Below are 23752 nucleotides of genomic sequence, written 5' to 3'. Positions count from 1 at the left end.
ATTTGTTCCCTACATCGAATGTAACCTCAATACACAGATCAATATAGCCTCAAACTAAGCAAAGCTTGTACTATAGGTGCTAGGCGACGATATACATACTTATACAGATAAATACATATGTATGTACAATTGTACATAAAAAAATCCATGACTCAGGAACAAATATCTGTGTTCATCACACAAATAAATGCCCTTACCGGGATTCGAACCCGGGACCGCGGCTTAGCTGGCAGGGTCACTACCAACTACGCCAGATCGGTCGCCATTTTTGACATTATCTCTGTGACAGTTCAAGATAAAGGGCTAAAAGTTGGAGTGATAACTAGTTGTAAGGAGACCGACAATTGACATTCACTGAATCAAGTATTCCTCCTTTGCATGGGAGCCCTTTCTTAGCCTGCTTAACCCTTTCAAAATGTAACCTGTAAACTGAAATAGATACCATACACTAAAGAAAAAGCGATCAAGCCTGGTGGCGAAGCCGGGAATCGAACCCGGGTCTCCAGCTAGCTGACGTGTTCGACCGCTACACCACCCCGACCGCCCACGCACACCGGTGTTGCGCCGTGTTACGCCGTGGCTTGCGTGGGCGACGATCGCGCGATGGTCGCGCGACGGCGATGCGACGCATACGAAATCAAACCTTATCGATATGGAAGTAAGAGACGCGACGGCGACGGTCGCGTGACCGTCGTCCACGTAAGACATGGCGTTAGCTGGAGACCCGGGTTCGATTCCCGGCTTCGCGACCAGTGGGCTTGATCGCTTTTTCTTTAGTGTATAGTATCTATTTCAGTTTATAATTTATATATAGTAGTATAATAGTTATTTGTTATACAAGAGTGCAAAGTTGTATTTTGACGCCGAGTGTGGAATTGAAAAACGAGCAAGCGAAAGGATTCTATAGTTGAACCACGAACAAAGCGAGTGGTTCGAGAATAGTCCTGAAGTAAAATACATTTGCACTTGTGTGTAACACAAAACTTTTCCCCTCACTATAGCGAGGAAAGTTCAACGCAAAAAACGCGTTTATCACTGCTGCCAGGTAGTTCCACAGGTGGTAAAACATCTTCATCACTAGATTAACCCACTTTTATCAATTTTAAAGCAGAAAATTTGCCTATATTCAAGGTCAAATTACTTTATCCACTAGTGGATAAAATGCGTTTTTACCCGCTGGTATTATTTATTTTTTTTTTTTTATTTATTTAATAGATACATGACATTACAGTGACAAACTAATGCGCCATGCAGACAATAATAATGACATAATTTAAATTACAAATACAACAACATTCAATACAATAAAAATAAGATCAGATAAATATGAAAAATTACAATTTAAAGAATTATAGCATGATTAAAGGACAAAACACGTGTTTCCGAGCTAGTGAGGGGAAAAATAATTTGATTTGTTCCCTACATCAAATGTAACCTGTACTTGATTTTTGGAACGTTTTGTTACAATCAAAACTAGAAAAAAACCACCATCAGTGGGCTTGATCGCTTTTTCTTTAGTGTATGGTATCTGTTTCAGTTTATAATTTATATATAGTAGTAAGGTAACGGACCCAATCATGGACAGTTTAAGAAAAAATTTCGCCTCTTTTTGATATTTCACTCATAAATGTAAAAATTCTACCGCTAAGCGTGTTAAATCTTGAATGTCCAATCCTTCTTTTACATTTCAAGCGTATTGCAGTATGGATACTCCTATTGGTTTCTTCATAGTTAACAAATTAAAAATAGGTGTTTTTTCTCCAATTATGGACGGCAGTTCTCCAGTAATGGATCCCCCATTATGGACAGTGAAATAAGTTTAAAATTTTACTTTTAAAGCCAACTGATACTCAATGAGTCAATATTATATACCATAAATGCAATTAGTTTGAGTTATTTTAACATAGGATTGTTTCTTGTAAATTTTGGTTTTGTAAATTGTTCCTTGTCCATCATAGGAGGTAGGCAGTTTTTCGGTTCCAGTAATGGACACTCGCAAAATAACGCCATTTCTTTATATCTTTGGAGCAACAAACTAGTATGTTTTATACCTTATCTCATGCCTAATGCAGTAAGTAAAACGCATTCAAGTTTACACCGAGTATTATTTTTTTATTATTTTTTACATGAACTCAACTCTCTTAGCAACATTACTAAGAATTCGTCTTGATATTTTTTTCAGTAAACTGATGAATTTTATCTTGTCGCCAAATCCTTCAGAAATAACCGAATTAATTGAAACTTCAAAATGAAACAGCTCTACAACTCTAGTTTATGGTACATAGCCGTCAGTTTTTAGAAACTAATTTTAGATACTTATTTTTAAGGATTTGTGTTTTTTTGTCCATAATGGCATCACCGTCCATTATGGGGTATTTCACCTTATGAAATAATTTGATTTGTTCCCTACATCGAATGTAACCTGTACTTGATTTTTTGGAACGTTTTGTAACAATCAAAACTAGAAAATAAAGCGCCATCTGTTCCAGAGAGGACCTATACTAAGTTAACTAGTTTAACCGAAGTTTTATGTAAAGGCGATACTAAAAACTATTTTCATTTAAGCTTCGTCTTTAGCCCTAACAAATCTAATCAAGGAAAACTTTACTAATAGAATGTACTTTAAGTTGTAAAATAAAAGTTATTTCAGTTATTTAAATTGAATAAGTGGATTATCATTCAAATTACATTACTGGGTACGTAGCCAAATGTACAATCGCTCACGATAATATCCACTAGATCAAGCAAACGTATCTACTTAGCGTGTCAAATGAACTCAGTAAAATCCAATGAATTGTCCTCTTTAATCGCACCTTGCAGCTTTCGGGCGTCAATTTTTGTAAGTTGAAGTCAACAAAAACATTAAAAATGCCTCGTTACGTGGTATTTAATTGCAACAACACAAAAATATGAACTCAGGGGCCTGAGTGAGACATATTTAAAATCACAGGCAAGTAATAACTTCAGTACAAAATCTGACATACTCGGGCCCTATATAATTATGAACTTGTTTCTTCTATCTTCTAAATTTAGTTCTGTGATAATATCTGTTTCATAGGTATCTATCTCTATCGCTCTTGCGTATTGGCGCGACAGAGCCAGACTGCATTTCTGTCGGCGTCTGGCGTCGACGATTGCCATTCGGCCACGCCCGCTGGTCTCTGGTTTTTCATTTCAGAAAGTTTTATTATTCTAATAAGGATTAAGTAGGACACCTGTTGAATTTTAAAACGAAATAATTGTAAGAGGAGTGAGACATAATCATCGCACGTGTATCGTTCGACGTTTTTCGTCACCGGTGGCCCTCTGAAGTTTCGACCTGACAAAATAAACCACTTTGCGCACTAGTGCGGGCAAAAACCACCATCGTCCATCTGTACTGACAAACAATTATTATGTACAAATTACGATGTTTTGAGTACGTAATCCATACTAATATTATAGATGGCAAAGTGTGTATGCCTGTTTGTTTGTCCGTCTTTCACGACAAAACGGAGCGACGAATTAACGTGATTATTTAAGTGGAGATAGTTGAGAGGATGGAGAGTGACGTAGGCTACTTTTTGTCTCTTTCTAATGTGAGCAAAGCCGCAGGCAAAAGCTAGTATTGAATATTCTTGAGCGTGTCCAATTTTCTTTAATTGTGATATTTTTGATATTATGTGTTATTTCTACTCAGAAACATACGTTTTTCAATCCTAACATGTTGTTTTCTTATTCTGTTACCATTTCCCTTATATTTTGTATAGGGTAACAAAAGAGGAAAGTAACTCTATAAATTCAGGGAGACTTTTTTTCATCCATTGAGATAAACAGAGTGCTCGTAATTTGAGTAAAACCAAAGTCCTAAGTGTTTTATTTGTAAGTATATGTCAAACTGATTATACTGATTAACTGACCTAAAATTCAACAAAAATATCAAAATAAAAAAATACAAATAATAGTGCTTTTAAGAAAATGACAAGTATATCATTTTTCTAGCGACAAAAGTAACTTAAGACCATACAAGAGGGGTCAATTCTCCATACAAACGCTCTCGACTATTTCCTCCCTGGTTCTTGAAAATAGAGCAATGATTTTTTCAACACAGATTATTATTATTTTTATCGGTGTCGGACCGTTTTGGTTTTGTTGATATTCTTATTTTTAAGGACGCTAGAGCCCATCAAAAAATTTTAAAAACGGCCTTATTGATTATAGCGCAAAAAAAGGTGTGGTATGTAAAATTGGTAACAATTAGCCAAAAAAACTAAACGGTCTGACAGAGATTATTTCATTGTTATTTAGATTCTCAAATTTCGTTACGATTGACTAACTTTTGAAGGAGGAAACAGTCGAGAGCGAAACCTCGATTTTAAATATTATTTCACAATATCCTTTAACTGAGTTGTTCGGAACGAACAAATTGTTTTCGATAAATCTAGTTAATAACACTAGTATATTTAACTAAAATTTCCAAATTGAAAAGGACTCCTTTCCATTTTAGCATTTTCGCTCCCGTAGCGTCTTAATATCGGAATAGCCGCAGAACACCGAAACGCGCTACGAAATCCGTAGCGCTGCTACGCACGTAGCGGTGAGCGTAGCTCAACGAGATACGAACTTATTACTTTTATTTAATCTTATGTAAAGCACCGGAGTTGCCTCATTTCAGTTGGCTATTTACATTAAATGAACATTAAATATAACTGTAAGGTACAAAGCGCTGGTAGCCTAGAGGTAAGCGCGTGCCACTTTCGTTCCGGAGGTCGCGGGTTCGAACCCCGGCTTGCTCCAATGAGTTTTTCGGAACTTATGTGCGAAATGTCATTTGATATTTCACTTTTATGAAGTGTGACATTTTTGAAAAAAAAATGCTATTTCTACTCAGAATTACTAGCTTTTTCAATCCTACACTGAGAGAAATTTGCATTGTGAATTTAACAAGTTCGACTTGTTGTGGTTTATCCGTTTGAATCAGCCAAACGTATGTTTAAAACAATATGTGTCAGGTTGTTTCTATAAAATCGACTTGTTGATTCAAATATATTGCCGATTCAAATGACAAGTAGCTTGTTGTTTGAACCAAAGAGCACGTAGGCGCTATTTTAACCAAAAAACTTGTTAAACGAACATGAAAACTGGTTGTATTTTATCTCAGTGATAGTAGTTTAAAAAATTGTCCCATACGATTTTTTCTTATTTTGTTACCATGTTCCGTACATGGTGTATGGGGCAACAAAAGAGGAAAGTAACAAAAATGTATGGAAATTCTGGGACACTTTTTGTCTCCCAGTGAGATTGAAAGTACTCGTGATTCTGAGTACAATTGACCTAAAATTCCCTAAAACAATCACAATTTTTTTATTGGCAAAAAAAAAAGAAATGCTCATTTGCTGCCAGTCGCTTTTCGGTGAAGGAAAACATCGTGAGGAAACCGGCCTAATTCCAATAAGGCCTAGTTACCCTTCCGGTTGGAAGGTCAGGTGGCAGTCGCTTTCGTAAAACTAGTGCCTACGCCAAATCTTAGGATTAGTTGTCAAAGCGGACCCCGGTTCCCATGAGACGTGGCAAATGCCGGGATAACGCAAGGAGAATGAAAAATGATGTAAAACATGGGAAAAATGGATTAGTTGTGGCAATTCAAACTGTAATTATTTAAAAATATATGAATAAAATATACATGCGGTTTAGGTAGTTAGTTTTTGTTATTGAGCACGTTTTTATTATTAAATTATTATAGTTACCTATTTATTTTTAACATTGTGCTTTTAAAACGCTTTTCAAGAACTTAAATAGAAGGACTACCCATTGAAAACATAATTTATAGCCGACGAAAAAGTTTATCATGCTTTCCTTATTACTGATTGATTTTTCTATTTATACCTACAATGTGACATTTCTTTCCAGAATATTTTTCATTCAGTTTTAGTGTTTCCATAATTATCGATCAATAAACACTTACCTACTAGAAATTTTCCCCTCTAGAATCGTACATTTATAATTTTCCTTGAACCTAAAATAATTTACAGTATTTCACATTTTTTCCCAAAATCGTAAGTAGAGAATTTCATAAAAATACCAACGCACTTACCGTGCCAAAACTCGACGTACGTTCACTGGAAGTTTCTCCCGCGCGACGATAAACTCCCGCTTCGAGAGTCGTAGCGCTACTGACTGATATTCTGGCGTCCAATCCTTTTATACCGACGGCTAAGGGGCGGAGTTGTGCGCGCCTGCGCGGTGGCAAGCTCCGCCCCTTTTCGAAGAATGACGTCAGAGACATTTTGAGTGCAGTCAACATTTGAACTTTGTGTTATTGATGTACCACGTGACAGGCTTTGCCTAGTGTGGGAGTCAATGTAAATAATAGTTATTTGTTATACAAGGGGGCAAAGTTGTATTTTAACGCCGAGTGTGGAATTGAAAAACGAGCAAGTGAAAGGATTCTATAGTTGAACCACGAGCGACGCGAGTGGTTCGAGAATAGAATCCTGAACTTGCGAGTTTTTTAACACACGAGAAGTAAAATACATTTGCACCCGAGTGTAACACAAAACTTTTCCCCTCACTATAGCGAGGAAACTACAACGCAAAAAATGCGTTTATCATTGCTTCCAGTAGTTCCACAGGTGGTAAATCATCTTTATTACTAGATTCACCTACTTTTATAAATTTTAAAGCAGTTAATTTGACTTTATTCAAGGTCAAATTACTTTACCCACTATCACTACCCGAGCTAGTGAGGGGAAAAATATTTTTCCCCTCACTAGCTCGGAAACACGTGTTTTGTCCTTTAATACCAGCGGGTAAAAACGCATTTTATCCACTAGTGGGTAAAGTAATTTGACCTTGAATAAAGTCAAATTAACTGCTTTAAAATTGATAAAAGTAGGTGAATCTAGTAATAAAGATGATTTACCACCTGTGGAACTACTGGAAGCAGTGATGAACGCATTTTTTGCGTTGTAGTTTCCTCGCTATAGTGAGGGGAAAAGTTTTGTGCTACACTCGGGTGCAAATGTATTTTACTTCTCGTGTGTTAAAAAACTCGCAAGTTCAGGATTCTATTCTCGAACCACTCGCTTCGCTCGTGGTTCAACTATAGAATCCTTTCACTTGCTCGTTTTTCAATTTCACACTCGGCGTTAAAATACAACTTTGCCCCCTTGTATAACAAATAACTATAAAACAGTAAAATGATGGACGTAACTAAATTCAAAAACGTGATGGTCACTTGACAAAATATTTTTGAGGTTATTTTGTGTGGGAGTTGTTTATGTCGAAGTTTCACTTCTTCCGTTTTTTTATGGGATAGGAGGCAAACGAGCAGACAGGTGAGACAGGTCGCCAGATGGTAAACGATCACTGCCGCTAGAGTCCGAGGTGTGATTAAAGTATGACAGATACACGCGCTGATATCAAAATGAAGATCATACAACAGTACCTAAGTCCGAATCGGCATGTTTGTGGGTAGTTCGTGGGTGTATTTTATGGTCGTAGTGTTTCAGTATAATTGGGTGATGGATTAATTAGTGCTGAGATTGAGGGCTAATGGATTAACAGTAGACGCTATAGGCATTAAAACGTTGTCTATACAGTACTGTAAAACCACCTAACTATAGTCCAAATCTCCCAATTATAGCCCAAAATTAACTGTAAATATTAAGTAAACATTTGATTCAAAAGTTAGAGGGGGAGGACACACTTTTATTCCTTTAGGAGCGATTATTTCTGAAAATATTAATATGTATTATCAAAAAACGATTTTAGTAAACCCTAGGGCTTCCAATACCGGGATCCCGGTATCTCGAGATTCCGGGATCCCGCCTTTTTGTGGGCACATTTCAATACCGGTATTTAATTTAGTAATACCGGCATCCCGGTATTTTTAGAAACTAACAAATTTTGCCAAATTAACGTAAATTACTCATCAAAAACGTTAAATTTCTGCATCATGATGGTCGCTACACGCGTCAATCTTGCTTCTTGCTCTCGTTTCTCGATTTAACACATTCTCTGTTTGGTGTTTTTACAATATTTGTATGAAAATGATAGTTTTTTCGATGATTACCTACATGAAGATACGTGTCAAAAGCATTCATTGAGGAGGGCCTGTCGCGAACCTTTTTTGATACATTTCTCGCACTTGTGAATTCGCACGTAAGTGTGACAGAGAAGCAACACGTCAAACGTAGTTGCAACAGGTCACAGACCCTCTGTAAATAAATCGCCCTGATGCATCTATACCATAGATATAACTTTTCAAAAAATACGAACTAACGTATAACGTCGCTACTCTATGGTTTACTGTACATGTGCGTTAATGTGTTGAACTCTAGCGCAAAACTTTGCCGTAACATTGCCTATAGTAAATTGGGAAATATGAAATATCAAAATCAAGAAAATTACTTTTCTAATCCGTAGATTAAGTGTTCCTATTCCGCGAAGTAATCTTCTTGATTTTGATTATTTCTTAATGTGATTTATAGTTAGTTAGTTAGTTAGTTTTATTGGGCATTTTCCGCAAGTCGACATCCATTGTGCCTATTTTGCGTGAAATAGACGGGGTAGCACTACTCTAACCACCCCAGCTCCTCTACAAATCCTAGCAGTGTTTTCCTAGCAATGTGATTTATAATAAAATTATGTATGTGGGACAATTTAGCTTTTTTGGCTAATTTTATTGTTCAATGATTTGGCGGATTTACTTTATTAGTGCTTTAGCGCCTCTAGCGCCACGAAAAACAAAAATACCACTAAATTTTACCACAGATATTGATTAAAAATATTACAATGTGTTTCCAAAAAGAAATCATCTCATATTCCAGTTTCAAAAGTCAATGATGTGTCTTGTTATTTAATAAAGTGATATTGTCATGGTCGACTTTTCCCAGCCCGGCAAGGGGGAAAGTATGGGAAAGCACCAGACAATAAATTTACGCAAAATGAGTCTTAAAACTTTGGCGGATCGTCCGCCACGAAAAAGAAGCAAAAAAAGTACTTAATAAGGTGCACTATGATTTCCTCAAGATTTCAGGTCTCTAATTGGGTGGAAAGAAAACGGTTAGATTGTGACACACTATTTTATTGTCTAACGGACACAAAGCAAGTTATAGCCAGTAAATCATTATTCTAAGCTTAAGCTAGCACCTTAATATGTATTGCCAGACGGTAGAGCTCGGCCGTGCAATAGTTCAATTCTAAATGATTTACAAGCGTTCCTAAGTTCTGTTAATCCCTAGTTATCAGTGCCAACATAGATAATAGGAATTCTTCTTAACTAAACTAAGTAATCTTGCCTTCCAGGAAGAAAGAAAATGACACCAACCTTCAAGCCAGAAGTTACCGCTAATACAATGTGTAAGCCCTCCTTCTGCGAGCTGAAGCTGGTCGCCCCAGGCGCTGTGACACAATGAAGCACCACCGCAACCGACGCATCAGCAAGTTGAGAGCATCTTCTTCACCTGGAATAGGCTCGACCCCGGAAACAAGCTATCGCACCATTCGACGCTTGTGGTAAAATTTGAGTTGCCGGACAAACCGGCCCCCTAATTGTAATTTTAATTATAGTTATAGTTGTAATAATAGTTTTAATTATAGTTCTAGTTCCCAGTCAGCTGAAAAGGAAAACAAGACATCATTAGAAAAGTGAATGTGGTCTAACCTATTAAATGTGGACAATTACTATTCTGATTTCCTTACCAGCTGGAACTTGAGAGAGCTCATTTTCTCAGCTCTGACGACCCTTCCCTCCACATAGTCCACCAGAAGACTGGAAATAGACACACGTGGTCAAATTAAACTGAGGCAAGGATCAATAATGTGATCAACCTGATACACCCATAATATTCTACTTACAATTCATGGTGGGAAAATATTCCTCCAGAATGCCCTTAGGCTACACAAGGATTGACCGCCAGCACTCCATCAATCTGATCACTTTTTGGATCGAAGATGAAACTCGATAAATAAAAGCAGGCACTGGAGGCCTGAACAGGACCGGAGACAGCTAGCAAGTGCAGGAAATGATCTCAGGAGCCCTAACGACGTTGAGAGGCTTGGGGATAACATCTAAAATGACCACCTCAGCAGTCCTCTGCAGAAATAAATTTCAACCAACTGAAAATCCTAGTGCACAAAATTCCATATAATTTTCCAACAATAAAGTGACTATTTTCTGATTTATTAATTACATTTAATTTGTTAATTCTAAATAATTAAATATTCTGAAAATTGTGCATATTTGTATTCTGGCAACACCCTTTGTTGACAGCTGATTCTGATTGGATAATCGAACTGTCATCCAGTATCGATCCAGTTGCTAGATCACATAAAGGCTTTGCTATGCGCAAAAAGTAATTACGTTCGGGACAAATTTAAAACTGCCGTTGTTAAATTGTTAAGCTAAAATGTGCAATGTCACAATACCCCTCTCCCTGCTGTAGCGTTTTACCAAGGGTAAAACGCTCGCTGTCCTCAGCGACTAAACTAACAATGTGTCACAAAAGAAATGAAAATAAGAAAAGAAACGAACACACCTCGACCATACCGAGTATGGGAGAAACACACAAAAGTAAACCTGTGATGGCGCAGGTTACGAAATATTGCCAAAAGAAATGCCAAAACTTACAACCTCACAAAACCATACCAAAAAAACCATCCGTCTAAAACATCCTTAAATTTTGAATTTTATATTATTTCGAACCCACGCAACACTAAACCCAGTGTGGCATCCGAACCATTCGGAAAATTCCCCACTGCCAAATGAACCAACAAACCAGTAACCATATCTTTGGTTTTACCAGCACAACTTCACAGTTGCGCTGGAAAAACGCAAAACCAACCGCCAGGACCGATGATCAGCATTCTTAAAAACAACTCTACTAGACCGGGCAAAATAAAAATCCAAAATGATTCCTACTTCCAAGTTTACTGTGATAAACTTGAGAAGCTCATAATTTTATTCAAAATAAAATTCCAATCCGAAAATATAAATCCATAATCCAAAATCAAAATTCCCTGACGGTTCACCAACAAAAAAATACCATTCCTCCTAACACACGGTTGAATTGGCAACATTGTGCTGTTCCAACTCTTCCGTAAACAAACCAAAAAAACATAACAAACCGTCACGGGGGCCTTCGAGTTGGTGGAACAAAGACTCCCACCCAACTCTCCGGATCACAAAATCCTACACAACTCTGAGGTTGCAACATGCCCGAGACCTCAACCGATTGGTTGAGACTCACCAAAAAAATGTATCGAACACCAGGCATGATTGGCGGCGATACCCAAAAAACGCGTGCGCCACCCCACCGCCTCCATGGCATGGGAAAATCCACACAGAACACACAATGTACCCACCAGCGAGTACCCGATCGACACCACAAAAGGCAAGAACCCGGTACGGAGCGCATCCAAAAGGGGATGCAAGAAGTAGACAGTGCAACCGCGCCCTGCCATACCTCACCACTCCTGGGTGTGGACCTCCTGTCGACCCCAAAATCGCGCCAACACGACGCTCGGGTGTGGTAAGCACCCGCAAAAACTCCATCCGAAAAACAGGTCGTATCAAGGATCGCTCAAACGTAAAATGAACCAGATTGTGTCGCCCCTTTCATACTTCACGCATTTCAGAGAACTGTTCCAGGAACCCTTTCATTCCTCACGCAAAACAAAATAGTAGTGAAAACAGACTTTGCTGTTCACCACGTTCCATACATAAAGTCGTGATTGAATATTTATACCACAATATTCAACACTTCAAACGAAACAACCAAAGAGTGACACGATATGGCGTAAGCGAGGGCGTTAACTCTGGCGGCAAGGTGAAAGCACAAAAAAAAAACCCGGACCTTGCGTCCAGAGAAAACCTCCACCTCAACTTACCCAATAACAATCTCTAAATCCTTGAATACGCCACAAAACCAAATCCAAGTTTTCACAAAAACAAACGCCCTTAAATGAATCTGCACGTTTCGAAACGTTTAAGTTTAAAACTGGCGCTAAAACCACGTCGTAACTCAAAATAAATCCAAACATAAAACAGAAATCCAACATCACAAAACGAGCGTTTATTTAACCGCTCAAGTTACGACTCAAACTTGGAACAAAAACACGCATCCGTACGTACCCATCGTTGAACTTATTTTGTCTGTGGTCTGTGCCTTTAAAAAAAACTAAATGTCAACAAAATATTCATCGTTACCTACAAAATTCTAATATCTGCTGCTTTTATTGCTACAAATTAATAAAACAACACTTAATTCAACTACAAAATCATGGAAAACTAGCATAAGTGTGATAAACGTTCGATAATCTAAAGGAATGACTAAACTTTATTCAGAAAAAGCTAACTGGAATGTAAATAATTCTACTACTAACAGCAGGTAAATATCTCGAATAATAAGGAAAGGGAGTTGTCCTTTATCCTCCTCTTTTCCCTCACACTCCAAATTAAATGACAAACAGCAAAAAATTGTCTTCTAAACATTCTATTTAAATGACTTAAACATGTACATTATTGTTACTAAATTCCATTGAATTTGTTTCAGATTATTAGAAGCTGTCTACCTCTTAAGAAATATACACCACTAAAGCAACTAGGCACCTAGCAACAGCTACAACTAGACCACAGACTACAAAAGAAAACCAAAACATGAACATCAGAGGAACTCGGGTACTGATAATGTGCTGAAAAGCACAACTCCCAACGGAAACCTTCCATTTGCATGGAGAACAACACAATCCACTTCGCCGGCAACCAACAACAATGCAGCTGCCGGACACTCAAAAATTCAAGCCGTTCCTGCACTTCCAACCATTACCGGTGTCGTCCCCGACTGAATTCACCTGTATAAGTTCAACGGGCACAAAAGTGAAATTGCCACTGAAGACGCCATTGTATAAGTTCAAAACTCAAAATATTAAGTATGTTGGCAACTGACTTACAATAAATATATATTCTTACAATGATATACCAAGTGTTTTATTTGCTTTCAACCTTTTCAGATAAATGTAAGTATATTTCCTTTCTTAAGTGATTTGCATCAAGTGCAGTGAAAATAAAGTGAAATGTGAGTATTAGTGAGCAAACAATTTTCAATTGTATGAAGTAAAAATTTCTAATACAAATGTTCCTGTTTCAATGTATGTATGTAAACACTCTTAAATTGCAAAACGTTCCAAAACTAAATGGTAAGTATCTGTTCAAAAGAATATTAAATTTGTTCACACAATTTTTAAACTACTGAATTGTTAAGTTACACAAATATACACTGTAATTTACTCAATTTTAGTTGATAATTTAAAAGGTATTTAGTATGGCTTTAATAATGAAAATTTTGATTTAAACCACTCACAATGTCAGTTACCCCTAATGTATACAATGCCTTTAAATGGAAAACTCAAAAGCTTCCAACAACTTGCCCTTAACTTAATGTCAAAAAGTTACAACTCAATGGTGATACTCTCAAAATATAATACTCAAATGTTACTTTCACTTTACAAAATTCCAGGTCAAACAGCAAAATAAATCCTAAAAGAATGTTTTTTAAATATTATACACAATAATCTAGGTCACAGCCTTTAAATTACTAAATACATGCCACAAAAAGTAACTAAATAGTGCTTATTAGTTTGACACCTTCCTTCCTGAAGGAAATGTCAGCACAAAATCAAAACTTCAACAGAAGGTTCAAGCATGTGAATAATTCTAGGCTTTGCAAGCCAATATCAAGTTTGTGCAGCAAAAATGGGCAATATAACAATGTAAGCAAGCTGAAGCTGCACCCAAGTGATAATGAGATGCGCACAATCAAGACACAAGCTCAAAATGAAACTCAAACGTAAGTATGAACACAACTTTCACTATTTCTATGTATGGCACTGAAATTTTCTGAATTCCTGAGGAAAATCTAAGCTTTTCTAAACCTGGGCGCCATTGTCATGGTCGACTTTTCCCAGCCCGGCAAGGGGGAAAGTATGGGAAAGCACCAGACAATAAATTTACGCAAAATGAGTCTTAAAACTTTGGCGGATCGTCCGCCACGAAAAAGAAGCAAAAAAAGTACTTAATAAGGTGCACTATGATTTCCTCAAGATTTCAGGTCTCTAATTGGGTGGAAAGAAAACGGTTAGATTGTGACACACTATTTTATTGTCTAACGGACACAAAGCAAGTTATAGCCAGTAAATCATTATTCTAAGCTTAAGCTAGCACCTTAATATGTATTGCCAGACGGTAGAGCTCGGCCGTGCAATAGTTCAATTCTAAATGATTTACAAGCGTTCCTAAGTTCTGTTAATCCCTAGTTATCAGTGCCAACATAGATAATAGGAATTCTTCTTAACTAAACTAAGTAATCTTGCCTTCCAGGAAGAAAGAAAATGACACCAACCTTCAAGCCAGAAGTTACCGCTAATACAATGTGTAAGCCCTCCTTCTGCGAGCTGAAGCTGGTCGCCCCAGGCGCTGTGACACAATGAAGCACCACCGCAACCGACGCATCAGCAAGTTGAGAGCATCTTCTTCACCTGGAATAGGCTCGACCCCGGAAACAAGCTATCGCACCATTCGACGCTTGTGGTAAAATTTGAGTTGCCGGACAAACCGGCCCCCTAATTGTAATTTTAATTATAGTTATAGTTGTAATAATAGTTTTAATTATAGTTCTAGTTCCCAGTCAGCTGAAAAGGAAAACAAGACATCATTAGAAAAGTGAATGTGGTCTAACCTATTAAATGTGGACAATTACTATTCTGATTTCCTTACCAGCTGGAACTTGAGAGAGCTCATTTTCTCAGCTCTGACGACCCTTCCCTCCACATAGTCCACCAGAAGACTGGAAATAGACACACGTGGTCAAATTAAACTGAGGCAAGGATCAATAATGTGATCAACCTGATACACCCATAATATTCTACTTACAATTCATGGTGGGAAAATATTCCTCCAGAATGCCCTTAGGCTACACAAGGATTGACCGCCAGCACTCCATCAATCTGATCACTTTTTGGATCGAAGATGAAACTCGATAAATAAAAGCAGGCACTGGAGGCCTGAACAGGACCGGAGACAGCTAGCAAGTGCAGGAAATGATCTCAGGAGCCCTAACGACGTTGAGAGGCTTGGGGATAACATCTAAAATGACCACCTCAGCAGTCCTCTGCAGAAATAAATTTCAACCAACTGAAAATCCTAGTGCACAAAATTCCATATAATTTTCCAACAATAAAGTGACTATTTTCTGATTTATTAATTACATTTAATTTGTTAATTCTAAATAATTAAATATTCTGAAAATTGTGCATATTTGTATTCTGGCAACACCCTTTGTTGACAGCTGATTCTGATTGGATAATCGAACTGTCATCCAGTATCGATCCAGTTGCTAGATCACATAAAGGCTTTGCTATGCGCAAAAAGTAATTACGTTCGGGACAAATTTAAAACTGCCGTTGTTAAATTGTTAAGCTAAAATGTGCAATGTCACAATATTATAGTCAAATCTACAGTACAATTACACCATTGACACTGACTATAAAATGTAAAAGATTACCTACTGAACTACAAGGTTCTATTCCGCACCAGCCTAAAGAGATCGATTTGTCAGAAAACATGGTTTGCTATGGATAGCCGCGTCTTCTTGCGAAATGTCCGATATGGCGGCGATATCAAACTTATAGAATCGGTTCACTATTGTCTTGCAGAAACTTTTTTCGCATATATTTGATTCGTATAAAAGTTCTTGGCATAAGTCACGATTGGCAGAAACATCGTACGCAGAATATGTTTTGGCATAAATCATTTCGCAGATTTTTGTAATACCCGAATTGTCTGTTGTCATAATGTTGATGTGCATAATAGTCTTCTAGTCGAACAATACTTTGGCAGATAATATTTGTGCATAATATTTCGGCTGCATAATGTTGCAGTTTGCTTTTTGATAGCGAGTTGGATGTGTTGGGGATGCAAGATACCTAACACTCCTCCTCATTTCGCTCGTCGTCACACGGGTCACACTTAACGGTGACTCTGGGGCAGTATTTCCTTTTCGATAGCGTGTAAAATTCTGATCATGTCATAGTATGCTACACGATTATATATGCTATACGATATCGAGTAATGTTCTGTAAAACAATATTCTGTCAAATGTGTCTTATGCGTGGGTGGTAGTATGTAATAATGCCAACCAAGTTTTCTGCAAAATGACCATTCGACCGATAGTGCTTCTGGCGCTCTTTCCCGCTTGCTTTTATACTTTCCCGCTTGCTTTTACACTGCGTCCTAAGTGCCACTCATAACAAAAATAACTAGCACGGGGCGTAGCCCTTTGAACTATGTATACTTACAATAGAAGTTGAACCGACTTGGCCACATAAGTTTACGAACCGTTTTGGGTTGAAATCGAAACATATGAAGTTCGAAATGTATTCAATTTGACCCATCACTGAGTCGGATTGGCAAGATTTCGCTGTAGTATAACACGCATGAAAAGTAACAAACGAGATTTTGAATAAAATTTGTTATTTTAAGCAAATTACTTGTTTTTTACATTTTCGCGATTTCAATACCGGGATCCCGGGATCCCGGTATTGAACTCGCCAATACCGGAATGAATACCGGTATTGGATAATGTCCGGTATTTGAAAGCCCTAGTAAACCCTTATTTATTTTTAATACCTATCCAAAAATATACCACACGTTGGGGTTGGAATAAAGAAAAAATCAGTCCCCACTTTACATGTAGGGGGGCACCCTAACAAAACATTTTTTCCACTTTTTATTTTACCACTTTGTCGGTGTGATTGATATACATATTGGTACCAAATTTCAGCTTCCTAGTGCTAACGGTCACTGAGATTATCCGCGGACGGACGGACATGGCGAAACTATAAGGGTTCCCAGTTGACTACGGAACCCTAAAAAGGGATCAGTGCTCCCGGCTACTTACTAGAATCAAAAGTTACATATTATCCGTGACGTTCACACTATCGAGTAATGTGTTTTAATGATAAACTGAAATATATGGGTGTCTATCAGGGTGTTTTATTTTTGTTACTAATGAAAAGTAATACATAATTTAAACTCTAAGTGTGAACACTTAGTGCGTTTTCACATTATCCGATCCGATATCGGATGTAGGACCCATATATACATTACAGGCGTCATCTTGAATTTTTCCCATTGAAATCCTTGCGACATCCGATATCGGATCGGATAATGTGAAAACAGACTTACAACAGTATCACATTTTGAAAGTGGGTAAGCTTAAGAATTGGGCCTTATTAGGCGACAGTACCTTAGTAATTAGTAATATAACTACTTATAGGCTACTTGCCTCCTAGTCAAATCAGCTTCTTTTGAAGAACTGTCAAAACGAATTTGAACGAATTTATATGAAATTGAATTGAGTGTCGTCTCAGTTACTTTATACATTCTACCTAGAAATTGGATTTCAAAATAACTTCGGTTCATGTTTTTCTTATAATTATCTGATGCTTTATTTCGTGCATGGTATAAAATATTTTATTTTAACTACAGTCAAGTTCCTTATTGAAAAAAAAAACAAACATATTTAATAAAATAATTCCCCCCCACTTGTCCCCCAATTAGACAGTATAACTCGTGGTACATGCTGAGTCGTGTAAACCCAGCGAATTTGGCCCGAGTCCCGCGGGACGCTGATCAAGATTTATTCGCGCCGGTGCGATTACATGTGCTCCTGTTACCTGCCAGTGCTAAATTAACCAGAATAGGTACATATAGGTGATAATTATTATAAAGTACCTAGGCATATGAAAATAGCAAAGACATTATATAACTATGTATAGATAGATACAGTCTAAGAAAAAAACGTACCTCAGTACCATACAAAAAAAGGTACGGTGGGCTAGATGGCATTACACCTTTGGGGTACGCTCGGCTAGATAGCGCTAATATTAATATTTGACATTTTAACACATATCGAGCTAAGAATATGGACCAAATTGTCAAAACTGAGGTTCAAAAGTTTTAAGCCTGTGTCAAGAGATGGCAGTCTACTATGCACTGTGATTACACATTTTACTTCGACAGTAACTCTATAATCCTCGATTCTCTTTGGAAAGTAGTAAAATTGAAAACAGTACAAACTCGAGTTATTAAAGCCTCCGCCTTCGGCGTCGGGCTTCCAACAGCCTCTCGTTCGTAATCCTTCAGCCGCCCGTGATATAGACAATGTTTTTCATCACACTCGCGAAGTAATAACCAAATTTTAAACTAAAACGCAGACATTTCGAACATTCGTCCGACATCTTGTAATTTTTGACAGGTCGTGGAAGGCCCCACCCAGGTATTCGCTTTACCGCCCTAGGGCGATAAAATAGTTCATTACGTATCAGTATGCAGGCATGTAATAACACCGTTTAAGAGCGAGTGTGAGGAAAATTTAAATTTTCTGTTTATTTAATTGTATGGCTATTATTTCGCCTAAGATTTGTTACGTGGAAGGTTGGGGTGAAAATAGGTATCTCCCACGTATTTTCATTTGTATTTTTTATAATAAATATAGCGAGCCGCTCTCGCTTCGCACGGGTATCCATACTAATATTATAAATGGGAAAGTGTGTATCTGTTTGTTTGTCCGTCTTTCACGGCAAAACGGAACGACGGGTTGACCTGATGTTTGAAGGGATGGAGACTGACATAGGCTACTTTTTTTCTCTTTGTATCGCGAGCGAAAGCTAGTGATATATATACTATAAGTAGTTTTAATTATTTATAAATATGCTCGTGGTTTACTTACCCCGTTGTTCTGTTGTCCTTGTCTCTGTCATTATTATTTTTGGTACACGTTGCGCATGATTCCAATATTTAGCGGCATTGCAGTTCTTACAGCGGAATCAATAAATAAAATTGAATATATTTCGAGTCAATATTTTACGTGTTATTATTAATCAATGAAGTCAACAGTCAGTATATCAATACGTCAATGTCCTGTCTCGGTTGCCAGCTAGTTACCATCACCAGAGACAGTATGTAAAAGGTTAGCGTTGACATTTGACACAGTTTAAAGCAACATCACGGTTTAAAGCTTGATGTCAAATTAATATTTTGAAAAACCCCCGACCAGGGGCCCGTTTCTCGAAAGGTACAAGCCTTGTATTACAAGTGTGTTTCCATGACAACCCATACGATTTGACAGTTCGCGCACTTGTAATACAAGGCTTGTACCTTTCGAGAAACGGGCCCCAGGACATAGTAGACCGATATTCATGAAACATGGCTAAGAACACTCCCGACTAACTCAGCTTTCAAACAAAAAAAAAACTAAATCTAAATCGGTTAATCCGTTCGGGAGCTACGATGCCACATACAGAGACGTCAGACAGACAAACAGACAGACAGGCAGACAGGCAGACAGACAGACAAACAGACAAATAGACAGACAGACACGTCAAACTTATAATACCCCGTCGTTTTTGCGTCGGGGGTTAAAAATACAATTTTAAAAAAACTTTGAAATAAACAAACACTAGAAATTGTGATAGTGTTTAGTAAAACGTCCCACTTTACCGGTAACCATAAACTGACATAGCAACTTTATAGTAATCGACAAAAAGGGACCTTTTACTAAACTCGATCACAATTACTGTCGCCTGCGGTATTTCCGGACTTAAAAACCTTCAAAAAAAGAGCGTACACCCATCTTAACGACCAGCAACGCTCCTGCTACTTCGGGTATCCATAGGCGGCGATGATCGCTTACCGTCAGGCGACCTGTCTAATCATATTCCTCTCATACTTGAGAGCTGTGCTTTTGTCGTTGAAGCAATCTCAAACTACAATGTACAGTCTTAGTTCAAGTAGAAGCGCTGGTGGCCTAGCGGTAAGAGCGTGCGACTTTTGATCCGGAGGTCGCGGGTTCGAACCCCGGCTCGTACCAATGAGTTTTTCGGAACTTACGTGCGAAATGTCATTTGATATTTGCCAGTCGCCTTTCGGTGAAGGAAAACGTCGTGAGGAAACCGGACTAATTCCAACAAGGCCTAGTTACCCTCCGGGTTGAAAGGTCAGATGGCAGTCGCTTTCGTAAAACTAGTGCCTATGCCAAATCTTGGGATTAGTTGTCAAAGCGGACCGTGGCAAATGCCGGGATAACGCAAGGAGGATGGTCACAGTAGTTCAAGTAACACAAAATATCTTATCTTACGAGTATTTTATTTTTAAGGTTACTTTTATTTCAAGACATAATTTAACGCATTTCCTACAATTTAACAACCTAGGTTTGTCCTATCAATGTTTTATTACCGTCATGTGTTACAGCCATCGTAAACGACAGTTAGCCGCTCGTTAACTTAACTACGCTTTAAATTGTAACGAATACTTAACTGGATCCTGTGCTATTCTCAATTATTACCGAGAAAATCTAGTGTTTCTAAACTAGTCGACCACTTTTGACCTTGTTATACGCCTAGAAAAACTACAGCCGGCGTAGCCGATGGCAATCGTCTACGCCAGACGCCGACAGAAATGCTGTCTAGCTCTGTCAGCGATAGAGATAGATAGCTACGAAACCGATAATATCATGAGCGTTTGTTCATTCGGCTACGCACACAGTGATCACGACTGTATTCCCAGAAAGGGGATGCAGAGCATGTGAAACCGCTATGCTGAAAGCTGGCTGAAAGTCTCAGCTTATTAAGGATATAAGCGCCCACGGGCTACAAAGTTGCTCGGCAACTTTTTTGTCGCTCACATCCAGTCTATAGTCTATTAAGTCAATATTAAGGTGCCCTCATACTCGAGTGTGTGGCGCACATAACAAGTTGTATGGATTTTTAAATGGTTCGAAACAAGTTCGAAATAAACATTTTTTACAGCCTAGTATAGTGCGCACACTTGATGCTATTGTCGGCTTTCTTATGCCCATTTCTCGAAGCTTAAAGTTACAATTTACAAGTGGTAGTCAAAGTCTAATATGACAAGTTAGAAAGAGTAAGAGTAAGGGCCCCTTTTCGGGTAAAGAGGTTGAAATCATTTAAGCGAGCTGGCAGTTTTTAACCGCCTTCCAAATCTCAAAGGAAGGGGTTCTCAATTCGTCTGTATTTTTTTTTTATGTTTGTTCCTCGATATCTCCGTCGCGTCGTTACTGGACCGATTTTGAATTTTTTTATTTTATTGAATGTATATGCATACAGATTGGTCCCATTTTTCTCAGAACTCAGTTCTGGTGGTGGGATCCTGGAGAAATCGAGGGAACTCCTCAAATCTGAAAGGCATACATATGGTGATTTTTGTGTTTTTAAAAGAACAGCATGCATTTACGTACGGAACAGTGACATTTGGTATTTGGTGCAGTGGAACTCCTGATGATGGTCAGAATGGAACTCCTCAAATCTGAACGGCACACTTATAGTGACTTTGGTATTTTTATAAGAACAGCATGCACTTACGTCCAGAACAGTGACATTTGGTGCAGTGGAACTGCTAATGATGGTCAGAACGGAACTCCTCAAATCTCAACGGCACACTTATAGTGACTTTGGTATTTTTATAAGAACAGCATGCACTTACGTCCAGAACAGTGACATTTGGTGCAGTGGAACTGCTGATGAAGAGTGAGCCGCCCCTGGTTAGAGTTCCGTTCTGATAATCATTCTCATCTGTAAGTACTTCAGAATCATCCAAATTTCAAAATTGGTTCAGAAATGACGGAGATATCGAATAACAAACATTAAAAAATATACAGACGAATTGATAACATAATCCAACATTTGAAAGTATTTATCACCAGAACCCCAAAGGAAGGCGGTTTTTTTTTTCTTAAAAATTATTTTTTTTGAAAGAGTATTTGAAGCACGTAATCTAGGCTTAATTATGGACTGCAAACTTAGGTTCGAGAAACATGTTGCTGAATGCGTTAGAAACTGTTTTTATAGGCTCAGGGTATTATATAACATACGACCTTTTCTTAAAGAAACCTTACGCATACAGTTAATTGAGGCACTTGTTTTGACAAAATTAAATTATATGGATATAGTGTATGGTCCACGACTACTAGAAAGGACAAGGCGTCTTATTCAGCGCGTACAAAATGCTTGTGCCCGTTTTTGTTTCGACATTCCACCTAGAGGCAATGTTACACCATTTCTGAATCAGCATAGTCTTCTTAAAATGCTTCATCGACGGAAATTACACCTGGCATGTCTTCTTTTTGGTATTATCAAGCACAAATCTCCTTCATATCTGTTCGAGAAGTTGTCGTGGAAGTCCACCCGCAGCTCACTTGGGGCGCGTAATTGTAGTGTACAGTTAGTGACACCTCGACATTCTTCGGCAGCCTTTCGTGGGAGCTTCCGGTACATGGCAACCAAGTGCTGGAACAATATTCCACCACCTCTCAGGAACCTGCAAAATTTATCAAGTTTCAAAACTAAACTCAAATTACTCACACTTCAAAACCAGCGGCAACAGGAAGCTTTGAAATATGACACCAGTTTCTGTTAATTTAGTGTAGCATATGCGTATGCTAGACATGTTTGCATCTTCACCAATAATCAAGTTATAATAATAAACTTACCCGTTTTTACTGTCCTATCTTCATAACAACTGAATGTTTATTTTATTTTATTCACATTAAACTTTAATCTATTGTATTTTGTCATGTCATCCACCTGTACGCGTTTACATGTAGCTGTTTTTCTTTATATTTCCATGTGTAAGAATGTAAATTTATCCAGGCCCATTTCATAGTTAGTTGTAGAAAGAAACTCACTTTAACGGTAAATTAACATAGTTCTCTGGGTTCTTCTTTTAGAAATATTTGTAACACACGACTAATTATGTAGCACTTTAATATTATTTGTTAGTTTTAATGTTAAAATGTAGGTATATGAGTGAAATGTTTCAATTTTGTTATTTCGAACTCATTGGCACGCTGTGCGATCTGACCGGCCATTTTATTAATTATTTATTGTGTCATTATGAATACCTGTCCGCAGTCCAGATGGCGCTGATCACCGCCTCGCAACTGTGGGCGCGTTCAGATATCTCGGAAGGGCAGGCCGTACAGCTGCGTTCGTGGCCCACAAACCGGTCTCGCCGGAAGATCAGCGCTGGCCCCTGGTCAGCATTTATGCTGAGGCGGGACCATTTCGTGGTAAACCAGAAATACTTTTTTTTTTTTCTTCTCTTTTGTAATGATGAAATTACTTATGTAAATAATTGTGGTTACCATGAATAAAACTATTGAATGAATGAATGAATGAATGAATGAATGAATTTTTTTAAGTTTCAGCGCTAGTCTCGTAGAAATACTTAGTCTCCTCGATTCACAAAATCAACGTAGGTAAATAATGATATTCTAATCGATGCACTTCTCGGAAGGGCAGGCCGTACAGCTGCGTTCGTGGCCCACAAACCGGTCTCGCCGGAAGATCAGCGCTGGCCCCTGGTCAGCATTTATGCTGAGGCGGGACCATTTCGTGGTAAACCAGAAATACTTTTTTTTTTTTTCTTCTCTTTTGTAATGATGAAATTACTTATGTAAATAATTGTGGTTACCATGAATAAAACTATTGAATGAATGAATGAATGAATGAATTTTTTTAAGTTTCAGCGCTAGTCTCGTAGAAATACTTAGTCTCCTCGATTCACAAAATCAACGTAGGTAAATAATGATATTCTAATCGATGCACTTCGTACGCCATGAGAATGTAGATCTGTTTACAACGGGAATTCAAACAAATGTCGGCAGTTACTTGGAAATGGTTTAGTTTTCTAGCC

At 38.0% G+C, this 23752-nt stretch overlaps 2 protein-coding genes and 3 long non-coding RNA genes across 7 annotated transcripts in view; 2 read left to right on the top strand and 3 right to left on the bottom strand.

Moving 5' to 3' along the window:
• LOC125235733 (prothoracicostatic peptide-like) overlaps nucleotides 1–6149 on the bottom strand; it is a 316691-nt gene extending 310542 nt beyond the window's left edge. For both annotated transcript variants that reach the window (XM_048142307.1, XM_048142309.1), the window contains exon 1: nucleotides 6074–6149. The gene's annotated coding sequence lies outside the window, so the exon portion shown is untranslated. The remainder of the gene's footprint in view (nucleotides 1–6073) is intronic.
• The window catches only part of LOC125235735 (acyl-CoA (8-3)-desaturase-like), a 193320-nt gene that overhangs the window by 153911 nt on the left and 15657 nt on the right, over nucleotides 1–23752 (top strand). The window lies entirely within an intron of this gene.
• LOC125235739 lies at nucleotides 9052–10023 on the bottom strand. The gene is made up of 2 exons (XR_007178128.1): nucleotides 9841–10023; nucleotides 9052–9754 (listed from the first exon to the last, which is right to left on the bottom strand). It is a non-coding gene; the product is annotated as an uncharacterized LOC125235739 (long non-coding RNA).
• LOC125235740 lies at nucleotides 12116–12959 on the top strand. Its single transcript, XR_007178129.1, has 2 exons — nucleotides 12116–12371; nucleotides 12537–12959. It is a non-coding gene; the product is annotated as an uncharacterized LOC125235740 (long non-coding RNA).
• LOC125235737 lies at nucleotides 14123–15094 on the bottom strand. Its single transcript, XR_007178127.1, has 2 exons — nucleotides 14912–15094; nucleotides 14123–14825 (listed from the first exon to the last, which is right to left on the bottom strand). It is a non-coding gene; the product is annotated as an uncharacterized LOC125235737 (long non-coding RNA).

This window comes from Leguminivora glycinivorella, chromosome 18 (genome assembly GCF_023078275.1).
Source record: "Leguminivora glycinivorella isolate SPB_JAAS2020 chromosome 18, LegGlyc_1.1, whole genome shotgun sequence".
Lineage (NCBI taxonomy): Eukaryota > Metazoa > Arthropoda > Insecta > Lepidoptera > Tortricidae > Leguminivora > Leguminivora glycinivorella.
Note: the sequence above shows the minus strand (reverse complement) of the source record. Positions and strands in the feature narration are given on the sequence as shown.